A 21,669-nucleotide genomic window follows, 5' to 3' on the forward strand; every position below is an offset into this window, starting at 1 on the left:
AAGTTGGGTGCCAGGATGCGTGGGTGTTAGGTTGGGTGCCAAGGTGGGCTCCTGCGTGGGTGGGTGCTAGGGTGGGTTTCAAGGTGGACGCGAGGGCGGGTGCCAAGGTGGGTAACAAGTTGGGTGTTAGGATGGGTGAGTGCTAGAGTGGGTGCCAAGGTGGGTGGGTGCTAAGGTGGATGCCAAGGTGGTTCACAGGGTGGGTGGGTTCTAGGGTGAGTTCCAAGGTGGGTCACAGGTTTAGTGCTAGGGTGCGTGTCAAGGCGGGTGTCGAGGTGCCTGGGTGCTAGGGTGTGGATGCCAATGTGGGTCATAGGGTGGGTACTAGGGTGGGCTGCAATGTGGGTGCCAAGGTGGGTAACATGCTCGGTTGGTTCTAAATTGGGTGTCAGGGTGGGTGTGCACCCACCTTGCCCGAGGTGGGTGCCAAGGTGCCAGTGTGGGTGGGTGCTAAGGTGGATGCCAAGGTGGGTGAGAAGGTGGGTGATAGGTTGAGTGGTAGGATGGGTGGGTGCCAAGATGGGTCACAGGGTGGGTGCAAGGGTGGGTAGGTGCTAGGGTTGGTGTCAGGGTGGGTGGGTGCTAGGTTGGGTTCCAAGGTGGGTGCGAGGGTGAGTGTCAAGGTGGGTCACAGGTTAGGTGCTAGGATGGGTGAGTGCTAGGGTGCAAAGGTGCCAGGGTGGGTGCTAGGATGGGTCGATGCTAGGGTGAGTGGCAAGGTGGGTCCACAAGTGTCAAGGTGGGTGCCGAGGTGGGTGCCAACTTGGGTTCCAAGGTGGGTGCCAAGTGGGCGACTGCTATGGTGGATGCCAAGGTGGGTCACGGGGTGGGTGCCAAGTTGCTAGGTTGTGTTCCAAGGTGGGTGCCAACGTGGCTGCTAGGGTGCGTGGGTTAAAGGGTGTGTCACAACGTGGGTGCCAGGATGGGTGCGCACCCACACTGGCCAAGACGGGTGCAAGGTTGGGTTCCAAGCCCGGTCACAGGCTGGGTGCTAGGATGGGTGGGTGCCAAGGTGGGCACCAGGGTGGGTGCACCCACCCTGGCCAAGGTGGGTCACGGGGTGGGTCCTAGGGTGGGTAACAGGGTGGGTACTAAGGTGCGTGCCAAGGTGGGTCATGGGGTGGGTGCCAAGGTGGGCACCAGGGTGGGTGTGCACCAACCCTAGCCAGGGTAGGTCACGGGGTGGTTGTCGGGGTGGGCGTCAAGGAGCCAAGGTGGGTGGCAAGTAGCCAAGTTGCGTGCCAAGGTGGGTGTCGGGGTGGGTGCCAAGGATCCAAGGTGGGTGCCAAGGAACCAAGGTGGGTGTCTGGGTGGGTGCCGAGGTGGGAGCCAGGGTGGGTCCCAAGGTGAGTGCAAAGGTGGGTGCCAGGGTCAAGGTGAGTGCCAATGTGGGTTCCAAGGTGCCAGGGTCAGGGTGAGTGCCAATGTGGGTTCAAAGGTGCTAAGTTGGGTGCGAGGTTGGGTGCGAGGGTGGGTGGGTGCCAAGGTGTGCTAGGTGGAAGCCCGGGTGGGTCGGCATCCCATGGGTGTCGAGTTGGGTGCCTGATGGGTGCTTCTTGTCAAGTTTTAGTCGTCGGGACTCATTTCGAGCCTTAGAGGTCGTTTCTTGTCCGGTTGCCCTGTCTTCGACCTGGGAACCCAATTTTGGTCCTCGGGTCCCATTTTTTTTTGTCTCGCATCCCACTTTTGGCCTGTGGCCTTTTCGGGGTCGATTCTCGTTTTGGGCATCAGAGCATGTTTCTTCTCCTAAAACCCAATATTTGTTTATTAAGTCTCGGAACACATTTTTGTTCTCGTGGACCCATCATGGGTCTTGGAACGCATTTGTGGTCCTTGGGTCCCATTTTGCATCCCGAAACTTGTGTTTTGGTGCTTGATCCCTATTTTGGGTGCCCACCTTGCACCAAGTGCGCACCCGGGGCAAACCGAGCGCCTTGGTGCACCGGGGCAAGATCGAGCGTGCACCCGAGGCGCCCCGAACATGCACCAAGGTGCACTCGGCCCACATGTGAGCGCAGGTCGTTGCGCCCGAGGTGGTGTGTGGGCACCGCGTTGCAGACGGGACACTGCACGCACACGACGCCCCGTCCAGGTGCACGCACGTAGGCCGGGCCGGGTGCACACCCGACGCCCTAGCAAGGTGCGCGCACCCGGGCAGGGCTCACACTTGGCGAACGGGGCGCACTTCGCGAGGGAGGGTGTGCACCTCGACGGGGGTGGGTGGCCGGGGTGGATTCGCACGTGGGTCGCGGTTTGCTAAGTACACACTGCGACAAGCTCATAACGGGTGCGATCATACCAGCGTTAGTGCACCGGATCCCATCAGAACTCCGCAGTTAAGCGCGCTTGGGCCGGAGTAGTACTAGGATGGGTGACCTCCCGGGAAGTCCCGGTGTTGCACCCTTTCTTAGTTTTTCGCCGGGCGTCGCAATGCTATTTGAATAAACCTTTTGCCCGTTTGCGTTCTCGTCGGGGCCGGGCCGGGCCGGGGTGCGCTGCCCGCACTACCGCGCGCGCGGGGGCGACACCGAGCGCGCACCCGAGGCGCCCCGAGCACACAGGCCACGGTGCAACCCGGGCGTTGTGCGCGCACCCCGGTGCGCCCGAGGTGCTGCGCGCGCACCCAGGTGAAATCGGTGTGCACCTCGGCCAGTGCGCGCTCGGTCGAGTCGCGCACGTTGGCCAAGGTGCACGGTGATGTTTCTTACTCTAAGGTTCCGCACCAGACGCCCGGGACAGGTGAGCGAAGCTGGGCGGGGCCGGGTGCGCGGCCGGGGCAGGTGCACGCAGCTGGAGAGAGCTTTGGAGCACACCAGAGGTGCGCACCTTGGAGCACACTTCGGAGCGCACCAATGATGCGCTCCATTCAAAAGTTTCCTGAAAAGGCAAAAAAAGTTGAGATTATAGAATTTCCCACTTGAGAGATTGTAAAAAAAAAAAATTTAAAATGAAGGAAACGCGGGTGCCAAGGTGTGCGCGCCCGGGTGCGCAGCCCAGCCAAGGTGTGCGCACCAAGGCGCCCACCCTGGCGAAGGTGCACGCAAGGTGCGCACCCGAGGCAAACCGGACAATTAACCCAACTTTCGACTTCGCGCGCACCTGCGCACCTTGGAGCGCACTTCGGAGCGCTCCTTGTTGCGCACCAATCTTGGGCACCTCGGAGTGCACCATGGCGCCCACCAAGGTGCGCACCCGGGGCAAACCGAGCTCCGACTTCGTGCGCACCTTGGAGCGCACGAAAGGTGCGCACCATGGCGCCCACCAAGGTGCGCAGCCCAGCCAAGGCGTGCGCATCAAGGTGCGCACCCTGGCGAAGGTGCGCACCCGGGGCAAACCGAGCTCCGACTTCGTGCGCACCTTGGAGCGCACAAAGGGTGCGCAACCCAGCCAAGGTGTGCGCACCCCGGGCAAACCGAGCTCCGAATCGTGCGCACCTTGGAGCACACTTCGGAGCCCTCCTTGGTGCGCACCGATGTTGCGCACCTCGGAGCGCACCCGGGGAAAACAATGCAATTAACCCGACTTTCGACTTCGTGGGCACCTCGGAGCGCTCTCGGGTTCGCACCTCGGAGCACACCGAGGTGCGCACCTTTGATGCGCTGCCTTCACCAATTTCCAGAAAAGGCAAGAAAACATTGAGAAGGTGTGCGCACCGAGGTGCCCACCCTGGCGAAGGTGCACGCGAGGTGCGCACCCGGGGCAAACCGGGCTCCGACTTCGTGCACGCCATGCTGCGCACCTTGGAGGGCCATGGTGCGCACCTTGGAGCACACTTCGGAGCGCTCAATGGTGCCCAACCCAGCCAAGGTGCCCACCGCGGCGAAGGTGCACGCGAGGTGCGCACCCGGGGCAAACCGGGCTCCGACTTCGTGCACGCCGCACCTTGGAGCACACTTCGGAGCGCTCCTTGGTGCGCACCAGGGCGCGCAACCCAGCCGAGGTGCCCACCCCGGCGAAGGTGCACGCGGGGTGCGCACCCGAGGCAAACCGGGCTCCGACTTCGTGCACGCCATGGTGCCCACCGCGGCGAAGGTGCACGCGAGGTGCGCACCCGGGGCAAACCGGGCTCCGACTTCGTGCACGCCGCACCTTGGAGCACACTTCGGAGCGCTCCTTGGTGCGCACCAGGGCGCGCAACCCAGCCGAGGTGCCCACCCCGGCGAAGGTGCACGCGAGGTGCGCACCCGGGGCAAACCGGGCTCCGACTTCGTGCACGCCATGGTGCCCACCGCGGCGAAGGTGCACGCGAGGTGCGCACCCGGGGCAAACCGGGCTCCGACTTCGTGCACGCCGCACCTTGGAGCACACTTCGGAGCGCTCCTTGGTGCGCACCATGGTGCCCACCAGGGCGCGCAACCCCGCCGAAGGTGCACGCGAGGTGCACACCCGGGGCAAACCGGGCTCCGACTTCGTGCACGCCGCACCTTGGAGCACACTTCGGAGCGCTCCTTGGTGCGCACCAGGGCGCGCAACCCCGCCGAAGGTGCACGCGAGGTGCGCACCCGGGGCAAACCGGGCTCCGACTTCGTGCACGCCATGGTGCGCACCAGGGTGCCCACCGCGGCGAAGGTGCGCACCCGGGGCAAACCGGGCTCCGACTTCGTGCACGCCGCACCTTGGAGCACACTTCGGAGCGCTCCTTGGTGCGCACCAGGGCGCGCAACCCAGCCGAGGTGCCCACCCCGGCGAAGGTGCACGCGAGGTGCGCACCCGGGGCAAACCGGGCTCCGACTTCGTGCACGCCATGGTGCCCACCGCGGCGAAGGTGCGCACCCGGGGCAAACCGGGCTAGGACTTCGTGCACGCCGCACCTTGGAGCACACTTCGGAGCGCTCCTTGGTGCGCACCATGGTGCCCACCAGGCCGCGCAACCCAGCCAAGGTGTGCGCACCAAGGTGCACGCGAGGTGCGCACCCGGGGCAAACCGGGGTCCGGCTTCGTGCACGCCGCACCTTGGAGCACACATCGGGGCGCTCCCGGGTTCGCACCGGCGTTGCGCACCGTGGTGGGCACCTCGGAGCGCACCGTGGTGGGCACCTCGGAGCACACCAAGGTGGGCAGCGAGGTGCGCACCTTTGATGCGATGCCTTCACTAATTTCCATAAAAGGCAAAAGAAAACGAGATTTTAAAATTTCCGTTTTGAAAGATAGTGAGAAAAAGGGAATGCTGGTGCCATCTTGAGCCCGCCCTGGTGCGCAGCCCAGCCAAGGTGTGCGCACCAAGGTGCCCACCCTGGCGAAGGTGCGCGCCCGGGCAATTAACCCAACTTCCAACTTCGCGCGCGCCAGGGTGGGAGCGCACCCAACAACCGGGCCTGGGAAGAGCCAATGCGAGAAACCCCACCAAACGCTCTGACAAAAAAAGAGGGGGCGCTCCAGTAACCCCGCTTCGGAGCGCACCCTGGGCAAACCCAGCCAGGGTGCCCACCCCGGCCAAGGTGCAGGCGAGGTGCGCACCCGGGGCAAACCGGGCTCCGACAACGTGCACGCCGCACCTTGGAGCACACTTCGTAGCGCTCCCGGGTGCGCACCTCAGAGCACACCAAGGTGGGCAGCGAGGTGCGCACCTTTGATGCGCTGCCTTCACTAATTTCCAGAAAAGGCAAAAAAAAGAGGAGATTTTAAAATTTCCGTTTTGAAAGATAGTGAAAAAAACGGAACGCGGGTGCCATCTTGAGCCCGCCCGGGTGCACAGCCCAGGTAAGGTGCCCACCCTGGCAAAGGTGCGCACCCGGGCAATTAACCCTACTTCCGACTTCGTGCGCGCCAGGGTGGCAACCGGGCCTGGGAAGAGCCAATGCGAGAAACCCCACCAAACGCTCCGACAAAAAAAGAGGCGGCGCTCCAATAACCCCGCTTCGGAGCGCAGCCGGGGCAAACCCAGCCAAGGTGCCCACCCCGACGAAGGTGCACGCGAGGTGCGCACCCGGGGCAAACCGGGCTCCGACAACGTGCACGCAGCACCTTGGAGCACACTTCGAAGCACTCCCGGGTGCCCACCGGCGTTGCGCACCGTGGTGGGCAGCGAGGTGCGCACCTTTGATGCGCTGCCTTCACTAATTTCCAGAAAAGGCAAAAAAAAATGAGATTTTAAAATTTCCGTTTTGAAAGATAGTGAAAAAAACGGAACGCGGGTGCCATCTTGAGCCCGCCCTGGTGCGCAGCCCAGGCAAGGCATGCGCACCAAGGTGCCCACCCGCGGTGCACACCCGGGGCAAACCGGGCTCCGACTTCGTGCAGGCCGCACCTTGGAGCACACTTCGGAGCGCTCCTTGGTGCGCACCATGGTGCCCACCAGGGCGCACCCGGGGCAAACCGGGCTCCGACTTCGTGCACGCCGCACCTTGGAGCACACATCGGAGCGCTCCCAGGTTCGCACCAGCGTTGCGCACCTTTGATGCGCTGCCTTCACTAATTTCCAGAAAAGGCAAAAAAAAACGATATTTTAAAATTTCCGTTCTGAAAGATAGTGAAAAAAACGGAACGCGGGTGCCATCTTGAGCCCTTCCTGGTGCGCAGCCCAGGCAAGTTGTGCGCACCAAGGTGCCCACCCTGGCGGAGGTGCGCGCCCGGGGCAAACCGGGCTCCGACTTCGTGCACTGCATGGTGCCCACCAAGGCGCGCAACCCAGCCAAGGTGCCCACCGCAGCGAAGGTGCACGCGAGGTGCGCACCCGAGGTGCACACCCGGGGCAAACCGAGCTCCGACTTCGTGCACGCCGCACCTTGGAGCACACTTCAGAGCGCTCCTTGGTGCGCACCAGGGCGCGCAACCCAGCCAAGGTGCTCACCCCGGCGAAGGTGCACGCGAGGTGCGCACCCGGGGCAAGCCGGGCTCGGACTTCGTGCACGCCGCACCTTGGAGCACACATCGGAGCGCTCCCGGGTTCGCACCAGCATTGCGCACCTTTGATGCGCTGCCTTCACTAATTTCCAGAAAAGGCAAAAAAAAAAAAAAAACGAGATTTTAAAATTTCCGTTTTGAAAGATAGTGAAAAAAACGGAACGCGGGTGCCATCTTGAGCCCGCCCTGGTGTGCAGCCCAGGCAAGTTGTGCGCACCAAGGCACCCACCCTGGCCAAGGTGGGTCACGGGGTGGGTCCTAGGGTGGGTAACGGGGTGGGTACTAAGGTGCGTGCCAAGGTGGGTCATGGGGTGGGTGCCAAGGTGGGCACCAGGGTGGGTGTGCACCAACCCTAGCCAGGGTAGGTCACGGGGTGGTTGTCGGGGTGGGCGTCAAGGAGCCAAGGTGGGTGGCAAGTAGCCAAGTTGCGTGCCAAGGTGGGTGTCGGGGTGGGTGCCAAGGATCCAAGGTGGGTGCCAAGGAACCAAGGTGGGTGTCTGGGTGGGTGCCGAGGTGGGAGCCAGGGTGGGTCCCAAGGTGAGTGCAAAGGTGGGTGCCAGGGTCAAGGTGAGTGCCAATGTGGGTTCCAAGGTGCCAGGGTCAGGGTGAGTGCCAATGTGGGTTCAAAGGTGCTAAGTTGGGTGCGAGGTTGGGTGCGAGGGTGGGTGGGTGCCAAGGTGTGCTAGGTGGAAGCCCGGGTGGGTCGGCATCCCATGGGTGTCGAGTTGGGTGCCTGATGGGTGCTTCTTGTCAAGTTTTAGTCGTCGGGACTCATTTCGAGCCTTAGAGGTCGTTTCTTGTCCGGTTGCCCTGTCTTCGACCTGGGAACCCAATTTTGGTCCTCGGGTCCCATTTTTTTTTGTCTCGCATCCCACTTTTGGCCTGTGGCCTTTTCGGGGTCGATTCTCGTTTTGGGCATCAGAGCATGTTTCTTCTCCTAAAACCCAATATTTGTTTATTAAGTCTCGGAACACATTTTTGTTCTCGTGGACCCATCATGGGTCTTGGAACGCATTTGTGGTCCTTGGGTCCCATTTTGCATCCCGAAACTTGTGTTTTGGTGCTTGATCCCTATTTTGGGTGCCCACCTTGCACCAAGTGCGCACCCGGGGCAAACCGAGCGCCTTGGTGCACCGGGGCAAGATCGAGCGTGCACCCGAGGCGCCCCGAACATGCACCAAGGTGCACTCGGCCCACATGTGAGCGCAGGTCGTTGCGCCCGAGGTGGTGTGTGGGCACCGCGTTGCAGACGGGACACTGCACGCACACGACGCCCCGTCCAGGTGCACGCACGTAGGCCGGGCCGGGTGCACACCCGACGCCCTAGCAAGGTGCGCGCACCCGGGCAGGGCTCACACTTGGCGAACGGGGCGCACTTCGCGAGGGAGGGTGTGCACCTCGACGGGGGTGGGTGGCCGGGGTGGATTCGCACGTGGGTCGCGGTTTGCTAAGTACACACTGCGACAAGCTCATAACGGGTGCGATCATACCAGCGTTAGTGCACCGGATCCCATCAGAACTCCGCAGTTAAGCGCGCTTGGGCCGGAGTAGTACTGGGATGGGTGACCTCCCGGGAAGTCCCGGTGTTGCACCCTTTCTTAGTTTTTCGCCGGGCGTCGCAATGCTATTTGAATAAACCTTTTGCCCGTTTGCGTTCTCGTCGGGGCCGGGTCGGGCCGGGGTGCGCTGCCCGCACTACCGCGCGCGCGGGGGCGACACCGAGCGCGCACCCGAGGCGCCCCGAGCACACAGGCCACGGTGCAACCCGGGCGTTGTGCGCGCACCCCGGTGCGCCCGAGGTGCTGCGCGCGCACCCAGGTGAAATCGGTGTGCACCTCGGCCAGTGCGCGCTCGGTCGAGTCGCGCACGTTGGCCAAGGTGCACGGTGATGTTTCTTACTCTAAGGTTCCGCACCAGACGCCCGGGACAGGTGAGCGAAGCTGGGCGGGGCCGGGTGCGCGGCCGGGGCAGGTGCACGCAGCTGGAGAGAGCTTTGGAGCACACCAGAGGTGCGCACCTTGGAGCACACTTCGGAGCGCACCAATGATGCGCTCCATTCAAAAGTTTCCTGAAAAGGCAAAAAAAGTTGAGATTATAGAATTTCCCACTTGAGAGATTGTAAAAAAAAAAAATTTAAAATGAAGGAAACGCGGGTGCCAAGGTGTGCGCGCCCGGGTGCGCAGCCCAGCCAAGGTGTGCGCACCAAGGCGCCCACCCTGGCGAAGGTGCACGCAAGGTGCGCACCCGAGGCAAACCGGACAATTAACCCAACTTTCGACTTCGCGCGCACCTGCGCACCTTGGAGCGCACTTCGGAGCGCTCCTTGGTGCGCACCAATCTTGGGCACCTCGGAGTGCACCATGGCGCCCACCAAGGTGCGCACCCGGGGCAAACCGAGCTCCGACTTCGTGCGCACCTTGGAGCGCACGAAAGGTGCGCACCATGGCGCCCACCAAGGTGCGCAGCCCAGCCAAGGCGTGCGCATCAAGGTGCGCACCCTGGCGAAGGTGCGCACCCGGGGCAAACCGAGCTCCGACTTCGTGCGCACCTTGGAGCGCACAAAGGGTGCGCAACCCAGCCAAGGTGTGCGCACCCCGGGCAAACCGAGCTCCGAATCGTGCGCACCTTGGAGCACACTTCGGAGCCCTCCTTGGTGCGCACCGATGTTGCGCACCTCGGAGCGCACCCGGGGAAAACAATGCAATTAACCCGACTTTCGACTTCGTGGGCACCTCGGAGCGCTCTCGGGTTCGCACCTCGGAGCACACCGAGGTGCGCACCTTTGATGCGCTGCCTTCACCAATTTCCAGAAAAGGCAAGAAAACATTGAGAAGGTGTGCGCACCGAGGTGCCCACCCTGGCGAAGGTGCACGCGAGGTGCGCACCCGGGGCAAACCGGGCTCCGACTTCGTGCACGCCATGCTGCGCACCTTGGAGGGCCATGGTGCGCACCTTGGAGCACACTTCGGAGCGCTCAATGGTGCCCAACCCAGCCAAGGTGCCCACCGCGGCGAAGGTGCACGCGAGGTGCGCACCCGGGGCAAACCGGGCTCCGACTTCGTGCACGCCGCACCTTGGAGCACACTTCGGAGCGCTCCTTGGTGCGCACCAGGGCGCGCAACCCAGCCGAGGTGCCCACCCCGGCGAAGGTGCACGCGGGGTGCGCACCCGGGGCAAACCGGGCTCCGACTTCGTGCACGCCATGGTGCCCACCGCGGCGAAGGTGCACGCGAGGTGCGCACCCGGGGCAAACCGGGCTCCGACTTCGTGCACGCCGCACCTTGGAGCACACTTCGGAGCGCTCCTTGGTGCGCACCAGGGCGCGCAACCCAGCCGAGGTGCCCACCGCGGCGAAGGTGCACGCGAGGTGCGCACCCGGGGCAAACCGGGCTCCGACTTCGTGCACGCCATGGTGCCCACCGCGGCGAAGGTGCACGCGAGGTGCGCACCCGGGGCAAACCGGGCTCCGACTTCGTGCACGCCGCACCTTGGAGCACACTTCGGAGCGCTCCTTGGTGCGCACCATGGTGCCCACCAGGGCGCGCAACCCCGCCGAAGGTGCACGCGAGGTGCGCACCCGGGGCAAACCGGGCTCCGACTTCGTGCACGCCGCACCTTGGAGCACACTTCGGAGCGCTCCTTGGTGCGCACCAGGGCGCGCAACCCCGCCGAAGGTGCACGCGAGGTGCGCACCCGGGGCAAACCGGGCTCCGACTTCGTGCACGCCATGGTGCGCACCAGGGTGCCCACCGCGGCGAAGGTGCGCACCCGGGGCAAACCGGGCTCCGACTTCGTGCACGCCGCACCTTGGAGCACACTTCGGAGCGCTCCTTGGTGCGCACCAGGGCGCGCAACCCAGCCGAGGTGCCCACCCCGGCGAAGGTGCACGCGAGGTGCGCACCCGGGGCAAACCGGGCTCCGACTTCGTGCACGCCATGGTGCCCACCGCGGCGAAGGTGCGCACCCGGGGCAAACCGGGCTAGGACTTCGTGCACGCCGCACCTTGGAGCACACTTTGGAGCGCTCCTTGGTGCGCACCATGGTGCCCACCAGGCCGCGCAACCCAGCCAAGGTGTGCGCACCAAGGTGCACGCGAGGTGCGCACCCGGGGCAAACCGGGGTCCGGCTTCGTGCACGCCGCACCTTGGAGCACACATCGGGGCGCTCCCGGGTTCGCACCGGCGTTGCGCACCGTGGTGGGCACCTCGGAGCGCACCGTGGTGGGCACCTCGGAGCACACCAAGGTGGGCAGCGAGGTGCGCACCTTTGATGCGATGCCTTCACTAATTTCCATAAAAGGCAAAAGAAAACGAGATTTTAAAATTTCCGTTTTGAAAGATAGTGAGAAAAAGGGAATGCTGGTGCCATCTTGAGCCCGCCCTGGTGCGCAGCCCAGCCAAGGTGTGCGCACCAAGGTGCCCACCCTGGCGAAGGTGCGCGCCCGGGCAATTAACCCAACTTCCAACTTCGCGCGCGCCAGGGTGGGAGCGCACCCAACAACCGGGCCTGGGAAGAGCCAATGCGAGAAACCCCACCAAACGCTCTGACAAAAAAAGAGGGGGCGCTCCAGTAACCCCGCTTCGGAGCGCACCCTGGGCAAACCCAGCCAGGGTGCCCACCCCGGCCAAGGTGCAGGCGAGGTGCGCACCCGGGGCAAACCGGGCTCCGACAACGTGCACGCCGCACCTTGGAGCACACTTCGTAGCGCTCCCGGGTGCGCACCTCAGAGCACACCAAGGTGGGCAGCGAGGTGCGCACCTTTGATGCGCTGCCTTCACTAATTTCCAGAAAAGGCAAAAAAAAGAGGAGATTTTAAAATTTCCGTTTTGAAAGATAGTGAAAAAAACGGAACGCGGGTGCCATCTTGAGCCCGCCCTGGTGCACAGCCCAGGTAAGGTGCCCACCCTGGCAAAGGTGCGCACCCGGGCAATTAACCCTACTTCCGACTTCGTGCGCGCCAGGGTGGCAACCGGGCCTGGGAAGAGCCAATGCGAGAAACCCCACCAAACGCTCCGACAAAAAAAGAGGCGGCGCTCCAATAACCCCGCTTCGGAGCGCAGCCGGGGCAAACCCAGCCAAGGTGCCCACCCCGACGAAGGTGCACGCGAGGTGCGCACCCGGGGCAAACCGGGCTCCGACAACGTGCACGCAGCACCTTGGAGCACACTTCGAAGCACTCCCGGGTGCCCACCGGCGTTGCGCACCGTGGTGGGCAGCGAGGTGCGCACCTTTGATGCGCTGCCTTCACTAATTTCCAGAAAAGGCAAAAAAAAATGAGATTTTAAAATTTCCGTTTTGAAAGATAGTGAAAAAAACGGAACGCGGGTGCCATCTTGAGCCCGCCCTGGTGCGCAGCCCAGGCAAGGCATGCGCACCAAGGTGCCCACCCGCGGTGCACGCCCGGGGCAAACCGGGCTCCGACTTCGTGCAGGCCGCACCTTGGAGCACACTTCGGAGCGCTCCTTGGTGCGCACCATGGTGCCCACCAGGGCGCACCCGGGGCAAACCGGGCTCCGACTTCGTGCACGCCGCACCTTGGAGCACACATCGGAGCGCTCCCAGGTTCGCACCAGCGTTGCGCACCTTTGATGCGCTGCCTTCACTAATTTCCAGAAAAGGCAAAAAAAAACGATATTTTAAAATTTCCGTTCTGAAAGATAGTGAAAAAAACGGAACGCGGGTGCCATCTTGAGCCCTTCCTGGTGCGCAGCCCAGGCAAGTTGTGCGCACCAAGGTGCCCACCCTGGCGGAGGTGCGCGCCCGGGGCAAACCGGGCTCCGACTTCGTGCACTGCATGGTGCCCACCAAGGCGCGCAACCCAGCCAAGGTGCCCACCGCAGCGAAGGTGCACGCGAGGTGCGCACCCGAGGTGCACACCCGGGGCAAACCGAGCTCCGACTTCGTGCACGCCGCACCTTGGAGCACACTTCAGAGCGCTCCTTGGTGCGCACCAGGGCGCGCAACCCAGCCAAGGTGCTCACCCCGGCGAAGGTGCACGCGAGGTGCGCACCCGGGGCAAGCCGGGCTCGGACTTCGTGCACGCCGCACCTTGGAGCACACATCGGAGCGCTCCCGGGTTCGCACCAGCATTGCGCACCTTTGATGCGCTGCCTTCACTAATTTCCAGAAAAGGCAAAAAAAAAAAAAAAACGAGATTTTAAAATTTCCGTTTTGAAAGATAGTGAAAAAAACGGAACGCGGGTGCCATCTTGAGCCCGCCCTGGTGTGCAGCCCAGGCAAGTTGTGCGCACCAAGGCACCCACCCTGGCCAAGGTGGGTCACGGGGTGGGTCCTAGGGTGGGTAACGGGGTGGGTACTAAGGTGCGTGCCAAGGTGGGTCATGGGGTGGGTGCCAAGGTGGGCACCAGGGTGGGTGTGCACCAACCCTAGCCAGGGTAGGTCACGGGGTGGTTGTCGGGGTGGGCGTCAAGGAGCCAAGGTGGGTGGCAAGTAGCCAAGTTGCGTGCCAAGGTGGGTGTCGGGGTGGGTGCCAAGGATCCAAGGTGGGTGCCAAGGAACCAAGGTGGGTGTCTGGGTGGGTGCCGAGGTGGGAGCCAGGGTGGGTCCCAAGGTGAGTGCAAAGGTGGGTGCCAGGGTCAAGGTGAGTGCCAATGTGGGTTCCAAGGTGCCAGGGTCAGGGTGAGTGCCAATGTGGGTTCAAAGGTGCTAAGTTGGGTGCGAGGTTGGGTGCGAGGGTGGGTGGGTGCCAAGGTGTGCTAGGTGGAAGCCCGGGTGGGTCGGCATCCCATGGGTGTCGAGTTGGGTGCCTGATGGGTGCTTCTTGTCAAGTTTTAGTCGTCGGGACTCATTTCGAGCCTTAGAGGTCGTTTCTTGTCCGGTTGCCCTGTCTTCGACCTGGGAACCCAATTTTGGTCCTCGGGTCCCATTTTTTTTTGTCTCGCATCCCACTTTTGGCCTGTGGCCTTTTCGGGGTCGATTCTCGTTTTGGGCATCAGAGCATGTTTCTTCTCCTAAAACCCAATATTTGTTTATTAAGTCTCGGAACACATTTTTGTTCTCGTGGACCCATCATGGGTCTTGGAACGCATTTGTGGTCCTTGGGTCCCATTTTGCATCCCGAAACTTGTGTTTTGGTGCTTGATCCCTATTTTGGGTGCCCACCTTGCACCAAGTGCGCACCCGGGGCAAACCGAGCGCCTTGGTGCACCGGGGCAAGATCGAGCGTGCACCCGAGGCGCCCCGAACATGCACCAAGGTGCACTCGGCCCACATGTGAGCGCAGGTCGTTGCGCCCGAGGTGGTGTGTGGGCACCGCGTTGCAGACGGGACACTGCACGCACACGACGCCCCGTCCAGGTGCACGCACGTAGGCCGGGCCGGGTGCACACCCGACGCCCTAGCAAGGTGCGCGCACCCGGGCAGGGCTCACACTTGGCGAACGGGGCGCACTTCGCGAGGGAGGGTGTGCACCTCGACGGGGGTGGGTGGCCGGGGTGGATTCGCACGTGGGTCGCGGTTTGCTAAGTACACACTGCGACAAGCTCATAACGGGTGCGATCATACCAGCGTTAGTGCACCGGATCCCATCAGAACTCCGCAGTTAAGCGCGCTTGGGCCGGAGTAGTACTGGGATGGGTGACCTCCCGGGAAGTCCCGGTGTTGCACCCTTTCTTAGTTTTTCGCCGGGCGTCGCAATGCTATTTGAATAAACCTTTTGCCCGTTTGCGTTCTCGTCGGGGCCGGGCCGGGCCGGGGTGCGCTGCCCGCACTACCGCGCGCGCGGGGGCGACACCGAGCGCGCACCCGAGGCGCCCCGAGCACACAGGCCACGGTGCAACCCGGGCGTTGTGCGCGCACCCCGGTGCGCCCGAGGTGCTGCGCGCGCACCCAGGTGAAATCGGTGTGCACCTCGGCCAGTGCGCGCTCGGTCGAGTCGCGCACGTTGGCCAAGGTGCACGGTGATGTTTCTTACTCTAAGGTTCCGCACCAGACGCCCGGGACAGGTGAGCGAAGCTGGGCGGGGCCGGGTGCGCGGCCGGGGCAGGTGCACGCAGCTGGAGAGAGCTTTGGAGCACACCAGAGGTGCGCACCTTGGAGCACACTTCGGAGCGCACCAATGATGCGCTCCATTCAAAAGTTTCCTGAAAAGGCAAAAAAAGTTGAGATTATAGAATTTCCCACTTGAGAGATTGTAAAAAAAAAAAATTTAAAATGAAGGAAACGCGGGTGCCAAGGTGTGCGCGCCCGGGTGCGCAGCCCAGCCAAGGTGTGCGCACCAAGGCGCCCACCCTGGCGAAGGTGCACGCAAGGTGCGCACCCGAGGCAAACCGGACAATTAACCCAACTTTCGACTTCGCGCGCACCTGCGCACCTTGGAGCGCACTTCGGAGCGCTCCTTGGTGCGCACCAATCTTGGGCACCTCGGAGTGCACCATGGCGCCCACCAAGGTGCGCACCCGGGGCAAACCGAGCTCCGACTTCGTGCGCACCTTGGAGCGCACGAAAGGTGCGCACCATGGCGCCCACCAAGGTGCGCAGCCCAGCCAAGGCGTGCGCATCAAGGTGCGCACCCTGGCGAAGGTGCGCACCCGGGGCAAACCGAGCTCCGACTTCGTGCGCACCTTGGAGCGCACAAAGGGTGCGCAACCCAGCCAAGGTGTGCGCACCCCGGGCAAACCGAGCTCCGAATCGTGCGCACCTTGGAGCACACTTCGGAGCCCTCCTTGGTGCGCACCGATGTTGCGCACCTCGGAGCGCACCCGGGGAAAACAATGCAATTAACCCGACTTTCGACTTCGTGGGCACCTCGGAGCGCTCTCGGGTTCGCACCTCGGAGCACACCGAGGTGCGCACCTTTGATGCGCTGCCTTCACCAATTTCCAGAAAAGGCAAGAAAACATTGAGAAGGTGTGCGCACCGAGGTGCCCACCCTGGCGAAGGTGCACGCGAGGTGCGCACCCGGGGCAAACCGGGCTCCGACTTCGTGCACGCCATGCTGCGCACCTTGGAGGGCCATGGTGCGCACCTTGGAGCACACTTCGGAGCGCTCAATGGTGCCCAACCCAGCCAAGGTGCCCACCGCGGCGAAGGTGCGCACCCGGGGCAAACCGGGCTCCGACTTCGTGCACGCCGCACCTTGGAGCACACTTCGGAGCGCTCCTTGGTGCGCACCAGGGCGCGCAACCCAGCCGAGGTGCCCACCCCGGCGAAGGTGCACGCGGGGTGCGCACCCGGGGCAAACCGGGCTCCGACTTCGTGCACGCCATGGTGCCCACCGCGGCGAAGGTGCACGCGAGGTGCGCACCCGGGGCAAACCGGGCTCCGACTTCGTGCACGCCGCACCTTGGAGCACACTTCGGAGCGCTCCTTGGTGCGCACCAGGGCGCGCAACCCAGCCGAGGTGCCCACCCCGGCGAAGGTGCACGCGAGGTGCGCACCCGGGGCAAACCGGGCTCCGACTTCGTGCACGCCATGGTGCCCACCGCGGCGAAGGTGCACGCGAGGTGCGCACCCGGGGCAAACCGGGCTCCGACTTCGTGCACGCCGCACCTTGGAGCACACTTCGGAGCGCTCCTTGGTGCGCACCATGGTGCCCACCAGGGCGCGCAACCCCGCCGAAGGTGCACGCGAGGTGCGCACCCGGGGCAAACCGGGCTCCGACTTCGTGCACGCCGCACCTTGGAGCACACTTCGGAGCGCTCCTTGGTGCGCACCAGGGCGCGCAACCCCGCCGAAGGTGCACGCGAGGTGCGCACCCGGGGCAAACCGGGCTCCGACTTCGTGCACGCCATGGTGCGCACCAGGGTGCCCACCGCGGCGAAGGTGCGCACCCGGGGCAAACCGGGCTCCGACTTCGTGCACGCCGCACCTTGGAGCACACTTCGGAGCGCTCCTTGGTGCGCACCAGGGCGCGCAACCCAGCCGAGGTGCCCACCCCGGCGAAGGTGCACGCGAGGTGCGCACCCGGGGCAAACCGGGCTCCGACTTCGTGCACGCCATGGTGCCCACCGCGGCGAAGGTGCGCACCCGGGGCAAACCGGGCTAGGACTTCGTGCACGCCGCACCTTGGAGCACACTTTGGAGCGCTCCTTGGTGCGCACCATGGTGCCCACCAGGCCGCGCAACCCAGCCAAGGTGTGCGCACCAAGGTGCACGCGAGGTGCGCACCCGGGGCAAACCGGGGTCCGGCTTCGTGCACGCCGCACCTTGGAGCACACATCGGGGCGCTCCCGGGTTCGCACCGGCGTTGCGCACCGTGGTGGGCACCTCGGAGCGCACCGTGGTGGGCACCTCGGAGCACACCAAGGTGGGCAGCGAGGTGCGCACCTTTGATGCGATGCCTTCACTAATTTCCATAAAAGGCAAAAAAAAACGAGATTTTAAAATTTCCGTTTTGAAAGATAGTGAGAAAAAGGGAATGCTGGTGCCATCTTGAGCCCGCCCTGGTGCGCAGCCCAGCCAAGGTGTGCGCACCAAGGTGCCCACCCTGGCGAAGGTGCGCGCCCGGGCAATTAACCCAACTTCCAACTTCGCGCGCGCCAGGGTGGGAGCGCACCCAACAACCGGGCCTGGGAAGAGCCAATGCGAGAAACCCCACCAAACGCTCTGACAAAAAAAGAGGGGGCGCTCCAGTAACCCCGCTTCGGAGCGCACCCTGGGCAAACCCAGCCAGGGTGCCCACCCCGGCCAAGGTGCAGGCGAGGTGCGCACCCGGGGCAAACCGGGCTCCGACAACGTGCACGCCGCACCTTGGAGCACACTTCGTAGCGCTCCCGGGTGCGCACCTCAGAGCACACCAAGGTGGGCAGCGAGGTGCGCACCTTTGATGCGCTGCCTTCACTAATTTCCAGAAAAGGCAAAAAAAAGAGGAGATTTTAAAATTTCCGTTTTGAAAGATAGTGAAAAAAACGGAACGCGGGTGCCATCTTGAGCCCGCCCTGGTGCACAGCCCAGGTAAGGTGCCCACCCTGGCAAAGGTGCGCACCCGGGCAATTAACCCTACTTCCGACTTCGTGCGCGCCAGGGTGGCAACCGGGCCTGGGAAGAGCCAATGCGAGAAACCCCACCAAACGCTCCGACAAAAAAAGAGGCGGCGCTCCAATAACCCCGCTTCGGAGCGCAGCCGGGGCAAACCCAGCCAAGGTGCCCACCCCGACGAAGGTGCACGCGAGGTGCGCACCCGGGGCAAACCGGGCTCCGACAACGTGCACGCAGCACCTTGGAGCACACTTCGAAGCACTCCCGGGTGCCCACCGGCGTTGCGCACCGTGGTGGGCAGCGAGGTGCGCACCTTTGATGCGCTGCCTTCACTAATTTCCAGAAAAGGCAAAAAAAAATGAGATTTTAAAATTTCCGTTTTGAAAGATAGTGAAAAAAACGGAACGCGGGTGCCATCTTGAGCCCGCCCTGGTGCGCAGCCCAGGCAAGGCATGCGCACCAAGGTGCCCACCCGCGGTGCACGCCCGGGGCAAACCGGGCTCCGACTTCGTGCAGGGCGCACCTTGGAGCACACTTCGGAGCGCTCCTTGGTGCGCACCATGGTGCCCACCAGGGCGCACCCGGGGCAAACCGGGCTCCGACTTCGTGCACGCCGCACCTTGGAGCACACATCGGAGCGCTCCCAGGTTCGCACCAGCGTTGCGCACCTTTGATGCGCTGCCTTCACTAATTTCCAGAAAAGGCAAAAAAAAACGATATTTTAAAATTTCCGTTCTGAAAGATAGTGAAAAAAACGGAACGCGGGTGCCATCTTGAGCCCTTCCTGGTGCGCAGCCCAGGCAAGTTGTGCGCACCAAGGTGCCCACCCTGGCGGAGGTGCGCGCCCGGGGCAAACCGGGCTCCGACTTCGTGCACTGCATGGTGCCCACCAAGGCGCGCAACCCAGCCAAGGTGCCCACCGCAGCGAAGGTGCACGCGAGGTGCGCACCCGAGGTGCACACCCGGGGCAAACCGAGCTCCGACTTCGTGCACGCCGCACCTTGGAGCACACTTCAGAGCGCTCCTTGGTGCGCACCAGGGCGCGCAACCCAGCCAAGGTGCTCACCCCGGCGAAGGTGCACGCGAGGTGCGCACCCGGGGCAAGCCGGGCTCGGACTTCGTGCACGCCGCACCTTGGAGCACACATCGGAGCGCTCCCGGGTTCGCACCAGCATTGCGCACCTTTGATGCGCTGCCTTCACTAATTTCCAGAAAAGGCAAAAAAAAAAAAAAAATGAGATTTTAAAATTTCCGTTTTGAAAGATAGTGAAAAAAACGGAACGCGGGTGCCATCTTGAGCCCGCCCTGGTGTGCAGCCCAGGCAAGTTGTGCGCACCAAGGCACCCACCCTGGCCAAGGTGGGTCACGGGGTGGGTCCTAGGGTGGGTAACGGGGTGGGTACTAAGGTGCGTGCCAAGGTGGGTCATGGGGTGGGTGCCAAGGTGGGCACCAGGGTGGGTGTGCACCAACCCTAGCCAGGGTAGGTCACGGGGTGGTTGTCGGGGTGGGCGTCAAGGAGCCAAGGTGGGTGGCAAGTAGCCAAGTTGCGTGCCAAGGTGGGTGTCGGGGTGGGTGCCAAGGATCCAAGGTGGGTGCCAAGGAACCAAGGTGGGTGTCTGGGTGGGTGCCGAGGTGGGAGCCAGGGTGGGTCCCAAGGTGAGTGCAAAGGTGGGTGCCAGGGTCAAGGTGAGTGCCAATGTGGGTTCCAAGGTGCCAGGGTCAGGGTGAGTGCCAATGTGGGTTCAAAGGTGCTAAGTTGGGTGCGAGGTTGGGTGCGAGGGTGGGTGGGTGCCAAGGTGTGCTAGGTGGAAGCCCGGGTGGGTCGGCATCCCATGGGTGTCGAGCTGGGTGCCTGATGGGTGCTTCTTGTCAAGTTTTAGTCGTCGGGACTCATTTCGAGCCTTAGAGGTCGTTTCTTGTCCGGTTGCCCTGTCTTCGACCTGGGAACCCAATTTTGGTCCTCGGGTCCCATTTTTTTTTGTCTCGCATCCCACTTTTGGCCTGTGGCCTTTTCGGGGTCGATTCTCGTTTTGGGCATCAGAGCATGTTTCTTCTCCTAAAACCCAATATTTGTTTATTAAGTCTCGGAACACATTTTTGTTCTCGTGGACCCATCATGGGTCTTGGAACGCATTTGTGGTCCTTGGGTCCCATTTTGCATCCCGAAACTTGTGTTTTGGTGCTTGATCCCTATTTTGGGTGCCCACCTTGCACCAAGTGCGCACCCGGGGCAAACCGAGCGCCTTGGTGCACCGGGGCAAGATCGAGCGTGCACCCGAGGCGCCCCGAACATGCACCAAGGTGCACTCGGCCCACATGTGAGCGCAGGTCGTTGCGCCCGAGGTGGTGTGTGGGCACCGCGTTGCAGACGGGACACTGCACGCACACGACGCCCCGTCCAGGTGCACGCACGTAGGCCGGGCCGGGTGCACACCCGACGCCCTAGCAAGGTGCGCGCACCCGGGCAGGGCTCACACTTGGCGAACGGGGCGCACTTCGCGAGGGAGGGTGTGCACCTCGACGGGGGTGGGTGGCCGGGGTGGATTCGCACGTGGGTCGCGGTTTGCTAAGTACACACTGCGACAAGCTCATAACGGGTGCGATCATACCAGCGTTAGTGCACCGGATCCCATCAGAACTCCGCAGTTAAGCGCGCTTGGGCCGGAGTAGTACTGGGATGGGTGACCTCCCGGGAAGTCCCGGTGTTGCACCCTTTTTTAGTTTTTCGCCGGGCGTCGCAATGCTATTTGAATAAACCTTTTGCCCGTTTGCGTTCTCGTCGGGGCCGGGCCGGGCCGGGGTGCGCTGCCCGCACTACCGCGCGCGCGGGGGCGACACCGAGCGCGCACCCGAGGCGCCCCGAGCACACAGGCCACGGTGCAACCCGGGCGTTGTGCGCGCACCCCGGTGCGCCCGAGGTGCTGCGCGCGCACCCAGGTGAAATCGGTGTGCACCTCGGCCAGTGCGCGCTCGGTCGAGTCGCGCACGTTGGCCAAGGTGCACGGTGATGTTTCTTACTCTAAGGTTCCGCACCAGACGCCCGGGACAGGTGAGCGAAGCTGGGCGGGGCCGGGTGCGCGGCCGGGGCAGGTGCACGCAGCTAGAGAGAGCTTTGGAGCACACCAGAGGTGCGCACCTTGGAGCACACTTCGGAGCGCACCAATGATGCGCTCCATTCAAAAGTTTCCTGAAAAGGCAAAAAAAGTTGAGATTATAGAATTTCCCACTTGAGAGATTGTAAAAAAAAAAAATTTAAAATGAAGGAAACGCGGGTGCCAAGGTGTGCGCGCCCGGGTGCGCAGCCCAGCCAAGGTGTGCGCACCAAGGCGCCCACCCTGGCGAAGGTGCACGCAAGGTGCGCACCCGAGGCAAACCGGACAATTAACCCAACTTTCGACTTCGCGCGCACCTGCGCACCTTGGAGCGCACTTCGGAGCGCTCCTTGGTGCGCACCAATCTTGGGCACCTCGGAGTGCACCATGGCGCCCACCAAGGTGCGCACCCGGGGCAAACCGAGCTCCGACTTCGTGCGCACCTTGGAGCGCACGAAAGGTGCGCACCATGGCGCCCACCAAGGTGCGCAGCCCAGCCAAGGCGTGCGCATCAAGGTGCGCACCCTGGCGAAGGTGCGCACCCGGGGCAAACCGAGCTCCGACTTCGTGCGCACCTTGGAGCGCACAAAGGGTGCGCAACCCAGCCAAGGTGTGCGCACCCCGGGCAAACCGAGCTCCGAATCGTGCGCACCTTGGAGCACACTTCGGAGCCCTCCTTGGTGCGCACCGATGTTGCGCACCTCGGAGCGCACCCGGGGAAAACAATGCAATTAACCCGACTTTCGACTTCGTGGGCACCTCGGAGCGCTCTCGGGTTCGCACCTCGGAGCACACC

At 63.3% G+C, this 21,669-nt stretch overlaps 4 non-coding genes across 4 annotated transcripts; all 4 read left to right on the plus strand.

Moving 5' to 3' along the window:
• The first annotated feature begins 2,285 nt into the window (after nucleotides 1–2,285).
• On the plus strand, nucleotides 2,286–2,404 carry LOC131871299 (5S ribosomal RNA). Its single transcript, XR_009369557.1, has one exon. It is a non-coding gene; the product is annotated as a 5S ribosomal RNA (ribosomal RNA).
• A 5,915-nt stretch (nucleotides 2,405–8,319) lies between these two features.
• Nucleotides 8,320–8,438, plus strand: LOC131871320 (5S ribosomal RNA). Its single transcript, XR_009369578.1, has one exon. It is a non-coding gene; the product is annotated as a 5S ribosomal RNA (ribosomal RNA).
• A 5,915-nt stretch (nucleotides 8,439–14,353) lies between these two features.
• On the plus strand, nucleotides 14,354–14,472 carry LOC131871321 (5S ribosomal RNA). The gene has a single exon (XR_009369579.1). It is a non-coding gene; the product is annotated as a 5S ribosomal RNA (ribosomal RNA).
• Nucleotides 14,473–20,376: 5,904 nt separating this feature from the next.
• Nucleotides 20,377–20,495, plus strand: LOC131871300 (5S ribosomal RNA). The gene has a single exon (XR_009369558.1). It is a non-coding gene; the product is annotated as a 5S ribosomal RNA (ribosomal RNA).
• The last annotated feature ends 1,174 nt before the right edge of the window (nucleotides 20,496–21,669 follow it).

Source organism: Cryptomeria japonica, unplaced genomic scaffold, assembly GCF_030272615.1.
Source record: "Cryptomeria japonica unplaced genomic scaffold, Sugi_1.0 HiC_scaffold_391, whole genome shotgun sequence".
Lineage (NCBI taxonomy): Eukaryota > Viridiplantae > Streptophyta > Pinopsida > Cupressales > Cupressaceae > Cryptomeria > Cryptomeria japonica.